The following is a 10145-nucleotide window of genomic DNA, read 5'->3' as shown; positions in this document are numbered from 1 at the left end:
CACGCAGTCCAAGATCCAGGACTGAAGACAGTGTAATCAACAAACACAATACTCCTATTTCCCATATAAAGATATAGCAATTACAGTCATAATTCTGCACACTTTCAGGGATTAAAATAGTCAAAATTAAAATCAAAACATGAATTTTAGGCATAGATAGAGTTAACAATACTTGGTTCTGACAATGTTTCCATACCATTTTACACAGAATGGTGAAAATGTTATGGTTGTTACGCTGAGCAGAGAAAAACAAAGTCTGGAAATGATAGAGCAATAGGCTGGAGGAAGCCAATCTGCTTGTATTTTAAATGGCCCCCATCAGCCTGTTTCCTTTTCTGAGGCCAATACTGCTAATATACTGTGTTAAACATATATTTTAATGGTGAGTAAAAATAACTGAAGGGCATTATGACCTGTGGAGATCTGCTACTTAATAATGTTAAACAAATGTATGATGATGCTAATATGTATTATTATTATTCATGATGCTTGTTGCCCAGACCTTAACTGAGGTAATGAACTTGTTATGAATGTGCTAAGCTTCACATTAAAATAGTTTTAACAATCTGTATTAAATCCTTATAACCCACAGCCTTATCTATGTACCAAACAATTCAAACCCTTCAGTATGTTAAGTCACTAGGAAATTTTGGATTTTCTTGGATTTATTCTGTGGGTCCACTAATGAATGACTGAGGAATTGAACTCTGAGCAGAACATTTGACACTTTTGACAAAGCAGTTCCTGTTCTTCCAGAGCAGAGTAAATCTCAGCTAATTCTGTAATGCAATACAACATAATGTAATGTTAAGTACAAAGGGGTTAAGAGCCAGTAAATGTGTGTGTGCCAATCACAAGCCAGACTTCAAACACACCGACTTGCACTTTTGTTGTTGCTCTCCAAGGACCCATTGAGCCGTCCAGAGTTGTGCCTGAGCTCTAAGGATAACACTGGGGGCTATTTGCTTCTCAGATTAAAGAGGCTGAGCGAGATAGCCAGCTGAAAGCAGCAGCAGTAGGCAGACGAGCTCCAGAGGTCCCCCCCCTAAAGAGCAGTTAGTAGAGAGGGACTGCCTGTGTTGTTTAGCATCTCAGAGAGGGTGTTTTCTCTCGGCACTGAGGTGGAAAAGTAAATTAGCGTTCACTCAGTGCTTGGCTCCGACCCTGACAATCTGAGGATGGTGTGTCGACAGCCACAAGATTGCTCTCTTCAAAGGGCTGTAACTAAAGGGACATGGCTTGTGCTAAAGTAAACAGAAAGAAGTCCAGAGCTCTTAGCAAGACAGGCAGGCTGTGGCATGTATTTCAAAATCGCCATTCACATCAAATGGGCTGGCAGATCAACTGGGAGTTATTCTGCAAGAAGCACTTCTTTGGCGGCATCTGCCATGTGGGTCTAATTTTTCACCTTGAATGATTGTGAATGCTGTGGAGGGTCAGCAGAGGTCCATGCCTGCCTGACAAGACGAGACAGAAAAGGGGAAAGGGAGAGGAAGCTTGAGATGAAGAGAAAAAGACAGACAGAGAACCGACAAGAGTGCCAAATCATGACTGCTGAGGACCAGCCATCTACACAATCTCAGACAGGAAAGGGAATGTGGGGTGGTGGTGGGGGTGGGGGGTAGTGAGCGATTGGAGAAAGGGGTGCAGTGAGGAAAAGAGAGAAATAGTTTTTGAGGAGACATCTGGCTTTGATTAAGAGGGGCAGTGTGGACAAACCAGCCTTTGCCGCTTGTTTTGACTGGGCTTTTCGGGAGGAAGTTGATGTTGTTTGTTTTTGAATAGCAAGTGGCTTGTTAATTGATGAACACGAGCCCTGGACACAATGACTGAGCGGAAATTTGCCTTTTTAGAAGTGGAAGTGTTTACCTATTTGTGTATTTATGTTCAGTATGTGCGTACCCATATACAAGTATAGGATGCATTTGTGGGAATGGGTGATAACCGCAGGAGGAGGCTGAAATATAATTTTTCCTCAAAATGACAAACTTTTCTTCAATGTTGGCTCTCATGTTCTTTGATGTAAGATGGACATGAGTTATATTTGTTAACAATTCTGTGTATGGTCTCTCAAAGGCTTAAAAAGCCACAGGAATTCATTGGGTAGATGTTGATGAAGAATAGAAACTAAGCTAGGCTGAAATAGCTGTCTCAATAAAAGAATAGAATAGATACAACAAATGAATAGACTGGAACAGACACCATTAGCCTAACCATGACTAGATGTAGAATAGAATGGAATTATACTAAAAACCCTTGTTTGACGGCTGTAAAACATCTGCGTTTCTGGAAAGAAACAGTAAAAATCTGTGGTGTTTGCCAACTTTGAAAATAATCGTTCCAATCTTAAGATGAGAGCAAAATATTTCAAACCCTCATGCAGCAAAACTGGGACTCAGACTTCTTTCCTGTCACTTCTTTGCAGACATATTGAGTGTGAGAGGAACCTCATGGCACAGCGTCCTGCACCACTGAATATGAATAAACCATCAAGTGCAGACACTCAAGCCAAGCCAAACTCAGCACGCAGGCATCACAGCAGAACAGAGCAGGAGGCCTTGGAGCTCTTACTGGCAAGCACAGACGAACTCCGCCACCCCCTCCCTCCTCGCAAACCCCCATTCCCAAAGTCAATTGCCCATCAAAAAAAGATAATGGCTTAAAAACAACATGATATCATTCTACAGGGATTTTTCCCTGCCCTCTGATTTTCAACTATTGTTAGGGTGAGAAGACATGCATTCCTGCAGGAGAAGAAGACACTATGGGTCAGAGTGAATGGGAATACGGGGGAGTACTGCAGAGAGTGGTGGGGTTTTGAAGAGTTGCGGAGGTGAAACTGGAGACCTGGAGTCAGGCTGCTCGTTCTCTGAGGGCTCTGAGGTTGTGATGATGATTGGAAGTGATGTGTGTTTGGTAGCTGCTGCTTCTGCTTCAAGGGCAGCTGCATAAATGTCAGAGGAGTTTGAACCTTGGTCTCTGGCACAGTTTGGCAAACTTAAACCTAAAAGTGTGTGAGGGAGTGAAGAATAATTAAGAGTGGCGTTTATTAGCCAAAGCTGTCTTGACAACCTGGTAAGACTGCTACTTTAAAAGCGCATTAGAACAAGCATGGACACAGAAAGTGATGGGATAAGATGCTGGTGAATTCTTCTCTGCCATGATATGGTACAAATTCAACACCTGTTATCCTCTTTCTTGAATTGGGACAAAGGGTAGGCTGAATATTTTAAAACAGTAGCCTAATATTATTAGAATTTCAAATCCAGATGACTGTTACTCGAAAATGTCAATTTTGGGCAAAACATATTTGAAAGAGTAAATAATCAATATTTCAAATAACAATTTACATACATTTACATAATATGTCTTTACATATAGTGATCCAAAAATGCCTTCACATTTGCATCCCCAATACAAGACTTGTATTATATCCCCAATACAAGACTTGTATTGGGGATGGAACATAAAAAAAAATTAAGTGTGAATGCAGAGGCACCACATAGGCTGTCATTACCACATAACTATTCAGGACCAAACTAATCATTATAGCAAGTTTTAATTTCAAAGAAGTCATTTTGATGAATTATGTCTTGGTTTTTTTCTAGTAGAAAATGATTAACATGTTATTTCTGCACAGCACCACACTGTAATTATTGGCATAAAATACTTCTAATAAACACAGAGCAACTTTGTAGCGACAGTAAATGTAAATGTTAACAACATTCACTGCTTGTATGCAGCGGACAAACTTGTTATTTGTGCTGTGTTTAATTGGCTTTAGAGGTCTTGAACCTCTGGCCACCACACCTTTGGAGTAACAACAGTCTGTCAGGGGATCAGTGAAACATTATCCACAGGACGGGAAACCAGAACAGGAGCGACTCGAGGATGTTCACTCTGCTTACCAAACAGAAACTCAAGAGGGTCTGTTCCAGTGGTAAGGAGGAAGGTGTTAAAGAAAGTATCAATATCCTGACACTTCTCCCATATCTGCAGGACCTTCTGTTGTGGTTAAGTGTGAGCCTGTGTGTGTATACGTGTGTAAGAGAGAGAGAGGGAGAGAGAGAGAGAGAGAGAGAGAGAGAGAGAGAGAGAGAGAGAGAGAGAGAGAAAGAGAGAGAGAGAGAGAGAGAGAGAGAGAGAGAGAGAGAGCACATATTATGTTATTAATGATCACATCACAAATATGACACTTCATGTTGTCAAAAAGATAATATTTCTATAATATTTTCTGGCTATAGAAAAATGTTTCACATTCATTGCCAGCACAAAACAGAGCTATTTTTTATTTTTACAGTATGACCACTAATGATAATCTTTTGCCAAGTGAACACAGTGACAGCAGAGGGAGTAGAGCAGAATTAAATCAATGGTTTTTATTGTTATGTCTAATGACTGGGAGGTCTGAAAACTTCAATTTCCTACAGTTGTTATCAACAAGACAAATAGGTGGCACTGGGTTCAACACTCAGTTATTACCCAGATGTATTACTTAACCCCATCCCAAGTTATGCAATGTCTCCAAATACCAGGAAACCTTTTAACCCAGTTTTCAGTTTTGAATTTGAATACAACTAATGTAAATGATCCACTGTAAACATAAGGACAACTTGACATTTAATATGCTAATAGAGGGAAATTAGATATGTCAAGGATAATACCAGTGACAATTATAACAATGTGAGTCAAAAGGTAACATTGCCAGTATAACACACTGTACTGTAAGCACAGAAGTTTTTCAGTGCAACTTAAAATGGCAACGACATATAATATTTTCATTACAACTGTGTCTTTGTTCAATGCGATCTTACTGTCAGGGCGACCTTTTCTTTTGCAAGTTTCTAGAAGATCTGCTTTATCCAGATAATAAGCTAATCAGTGTTGGAGTGCTGAAACAGGCGACCGCAGGTAAGACCTGTGGGTGTCTGTCATTATCTCATCAACCCATCAATCACAGGGAAGCACTGCCCTGAGGGGAGCATTTGCCAATAGGCACACAGGTGAACCCTTAAATCAGCTTTAATTGGGCTGCTGAGTAACAAGCACGGTTGAAAGGTGTGGGAAAGTGAGACTGGTGTTGGTGAACTTTATGAGGCTCTGAGAGACTCCCTGCCAACTACGGAGGCAGAACTTGTGATAATAGTTTGTCTATCATCACTTGTTAACTAGCCTAAAAAAAGAAACATACTGTAACAATAGCTTTATCATAGCAAACATTATCAATCTTTCCATCTTACACAATTAAACCTTTTTCTCTTTTTCCAAAGCATCACGATTCACTGTATGAATAGAATCAGTATATTTTAATTCCTGGACTTGAAAAGTATTACATAAGAAAAGCTGGCAAGTTCAAGGCTGAGAAAGCAGTTATCAGTATTATTTTTCTACAAAGGCAATACAGGAAGAGCAGCATATGGTCTTGATTTTATCGATATGTTGCATTTTTTTACGATCTTGATCTGACTGCATTGTGTCTGTCAGCATTCTGATAACATGACTACTCAAACATTGATTTTCATTTGAAGTTAAGCTGTCAAACAAGGTAAGATTGATTCTTGCAGACATTTTGCACTGTTCTGTCAAACAATACTTTGGCACTAAAATCACTTCAAGCACAGGCTATTAACCAGTACCGCTCATAGACATGTACCCACCCAGCACAGGAGCCCAATCTCCTTGGCTTTGGCCTTTGAATACTTCTCTCAACTCAACACTGCAAATTTATTGTCAGCTTTTAAAAAATATTTACTGCCCCACTTCCTATCCCAGCGGGCACCTAGCCTGTAATCTCCCTACCCGTTTATTAGATCATTTGTCAAAGCCTCAAGCTTTTCTTCTCTCTTTTTTTTATCATCATCCTCTGCTTTTGCCTTCTGGAGGGAGGGGTGCACACTCTACTGTATGTGCACGTATGTGTGAGAGAGAAAGTAAAGGGGTGAGACAACGAGTGCGCTGGGCCTTGGAGATTAACTCCTTCCATGCCTTCCTTTTCCTTTTTAAAACAGAATTTACAGCTGATTAGCCTCCACTGTAAAGACAGGCCCCAGTTCCCAGAAGGAACGCTGCTAAACATTTATGCAAGGCCAGACGCAAAGGCCCTTATCAAAAACATGTGTTCTTCCAAAGACCCCTTAGAGAGACATCTGAGGGGACTGAATAAATGTGCTGCAGTCCTAAGGCTCATTTTCAGCACATCATTGAAGAAATGTGTGTTTTCCTAAACTAGACACATGAACATGCCAAATATGACATATCCAAAAAAATTTGGAGCATAGAACATCTGGGCTGTGACAGAGCAACAATTAGCTCAGGACATCAAGTCTTATAATATCAAAGGACCCTAGGAAGAGAAGTTGTTGCACTGGTAGGGAGATCCAAATAAACAAACAGATAAACAAAGGAATAGTTGGACATTTTGTGGAATGTATTCAATTAGAAGATCAATACCACTCCCATGTCTGTTCAGTATGAAGCTGGAGCCAGAAGCTGGTTAGCTTAGCATAGCATAAAGTCTAGACTCAGGGGGAAACCTGATTATATTTCTTCTATCTTTTTCCATATAAATTGGTAGGATTAGTTTAATCCAGAGAAAAAAAACGGAACTGAAATGGGAGGTGGTCAGGATGGATGGGTGGGTCAACTAAACATCACACTTACACAGGAGATCACACTTGTTGCACACAGTCATTCTTAGTTTCTTTAAACCATGATCTTAATCATTCCCTAATGGTAACCAAATTATTACTGTAACCATGATGATGAGGGTCACCTAATTTTAACAAAGCAGTATTTTTAAATCAAATCACAATGTATGACTTATATTATAACCTTGATCAACAGTTACTTTAACCCAAATCTTTCAATGACCCCAAACAAGTTGTTTTTGTGCCAAACCAAACCTACTAAAAATGTTTATTTTTGAAACAGCAGTATTATACGTCCTGCTGAGTGGAGTGTCAGATCAGAAAACTGTGTATTTTGTCACTTGTTGTCTTTGTGCTGAGCTAACTTACAACTTCATATTTACTGTTAATATGAGAGTGGTTTCAATTTATTAGCATTAGCATTATTTGAAAGACCAAGAGCGCTATAAATGTAGATCATAAAATCAGGATATTAAACTCACAATAACAATTCCACTTGAAATAGATTTTTGGTTAGCATTCAAAGTTAGCACTGAGCTCATCATGCCACAGCGGTTCACTGAGTCACCCACTGTTTCCCCACATGTCTGTGTAATGTGAGTGTGTGTGGGCAGGAGAAAGTGAGAGAGGGCATGAGACGGTGAAAGTGAGGGTGAAAAAAAAACAACAAAAAAGTGAGAGTGAGTTTTATTATTGTTGAAGACGTGTATGGTGAGGCGGCAGCTGGCGTGGACACCCAGAACCTTAGCTACTGTCACTGCCAGGCCTCGGCTGCTACGTGTGCTTAGTCTTCACCACGTGCCCACAGAGTACACAAGGCAGCCACAGGTATGTCCCCATCACCCCGGGCCACACCAATCACAGCCAGAATGCTGTCAGAACCTTTCGGGTATCCCGTCAAGCTAATGAGATGTGACTGAGTCTGTGCTGCCAGCACACAAGCAATTGCTCCATTTATATACCCTCCACTGATGTATGGAGACTTCCCTTCCCCGGGCACAGCCATCAAGGAAGGACCCATGGATCACGTATGTGTGTGTGTGTGTGTGTCATATGGTTGTGTGTTGATACAGACTGTGGATGTATACATACGTATCTGAGCTATGTGTGCGTGTATGCATCCATTTATCTGTGAGTGGGTTTGCGTCTGCGGGTGTTCAGACTGGTTTGCCACAGTGGAAAAGATAATCACAAACTGGCTGATGGTAAAAATGTGTCCAGGTGGGCTGTGTGTGCTGGTGCCTTGGTCTGTGTCCTGGCTGCTTTCATCATTTTGGCTTGGCGGGGATCACAAAAGGTCCCAGTACTTTATGAAGTTTGTGGTAAATAAAATGTTGAGCTGTACACTTCAGCACAGCCGACGGATTAAAACTGTCACATAGCAAGCTGGTGCAACGAGGAAAAATGGTCCGCAATCATCTGCTGGAGGAATCATGGCAACACGAGCCATGTTTTTCTTCGTCAGTCATACCCTGGAAGCTGCAAGATACAGACAAAACCTGATTTCTGTGCTGCTGACTCATCTGCACTGTTTCCAAAATGCAATTGGAATCACCTAAAACAATAAATCATAATCCTTTTCATTTGGGGTTTTATCTTGATCACCTTATAAACAATGACAATAGAAAATCTCCTGCTCAAATTCCCTGTTTATGACTATGTCAGACTACATCGGGAAATTTACTGTCCAAGCTATCAAAAATATGTATTATCAATGTTGTATTGTTACTGTATTTGTAATCACACAATAATGCTCAGACCAAAATGATAGAAAAAGTAAGTATAGTTTGGGCAATGTTTCCTACTGACATAATTTTTAGCTATGTGAGTTTCAACATAAACAGAAAAAGGAATGAGAAAATAATTGTGGTTGACTGGGGTGTGTGTGTGTGTGTGTGCATGTGTGTGTGCGTGCGTGTGTGGAAACCCGTAGCAGTCTTCTTGTTGGATGTGGTGTGCTTTTTCCAGGGTTTTGGATTTCTCATTATATGTACATGAACTTGCATATGGCCTGATACATGGTGTCAGAGTTGACTGAGTACAGTGGTGTTCCTCATCACAAATAAAATATTCTTTCATATATAGCAGACGTTTTATTGCAAGGAAATGTTGTGGTCACTGCAGAATTTGCTGTAAAATTCTTGAATGCGGGACCTCTTGCACACAGTTTGGTGTCACTTCTTTCACTCTTCTCAGGAAATTATGACAGGTATTCACAACAGCCTTTATATCATATTCTCCCTTTATGACTTGCCGTGGAGAAAATTAAAAGGGATGCATATGCAATGTGGTGGGTAAGAACCTGCTAATGAATTTGTTGATTAAGAGAAAATGTATTGACAACAATTGTATTAACTGATGGTTTAAGTCATTCATTAAGCAAAAATGCATAACACTTTTTGCTGATTTCAACTTCTCAAAAGTTAGGATTTGCTGCTATCATTTTATGGTTTTGGACTATTAGCTGGACAAAACAATTAATTTGAAGAATTCTTTTAGGGCTGCATGAAATTGTAAGTATTTATTTCAGTTTTTTTTTTACATTTTATAGAGTAAAACATGAATAAATTAATTGAAAAATAAGTAATCAATTATGAAAATAATCATTTTAAGATTATAGTTTTTCTCTAGTACTAAATTTTATGCCCACTTTTAAATGGGTCACTTTATAAAGAAAATAACCTATTTGAAAAGAAAAAAAAGCATTATCATAGTGAGTAGAAATGATCAAAATTTTGCCCATGCTCACCATTGATTTTAAATCAAATCTGACAGAAAAAAGGATTCACCTCGTCACCATCGCCTTGATAAATCTTACCCTTTGGTCTGTTCCAAATAATTTCCTTCCAGCTCTGTCCAGAGAGAGATTTCAGAGAATAGGCAGTTTGGGTTTTTCTCCTTCAGAGAGCTTTAGCTCAGTTGGCTGGAGGGCTAAGGGTCCAGCTCTATCAACTAGCGCCAATGTAAACACAGCAATTCCTTCCCAATTAGAAACGCTAAATGCATTGGACTCGGTGCACTGCCAGGACTGGTCGATGCAATTAATGCAGCCTTGGTCTCCACTGGCTGCCTCGGATGGCTGGAATGGTTAAGATGTATATAGTTTCAGTTCAAGGCCAGTCAGTGGAAGTATGATTGGGCAGGTTGGACTCATCATGGAAGTATAAACATGAGGTTGGATGGACGCTTGGTGGTTGGGGTTTTCTTTGGGTCAGCCGTGCAGGGTAGCACCACAGCAGGCCAGGAAGATATGTGTGGTAAGGAGGTCAATTGGAGGGGGAGATTTAAGGAAGAGGAAGCTGTGTTTCAGATGAACAACCTCGTTAGATTTAACTCTAAAATTGGTGAGGATGGTGATCAGTACAGTCAGGATCTATGCTTACTGGCTGTGACAGATTATGGTTTTGAATTGAGGTTGCTTTTGGTTTCAAGGTGTTTAATATTAATCAAATAACAAATAGATGAAATAAAAATGTAAAAATGTGGTCTGGAATAACC

This window comes from Scomber scombrus, chromosome 3 (assembly GCF_963691925.1).
Source record: "Scomber scombrus chromosome 3, fScoSco1.1, whole genome shotgun sequence".
Taxonomy (NCBI): Eukaryota; Metazoa; Chordata; class Actinopteri; order Scombriformes; family Scombridae; genus Scomber; species Scomber scombrus.
The sequence above is the reverse complement of the archived record's forward strand: the minus strand, read 5'-3'. Positions refer to the sequence as shown.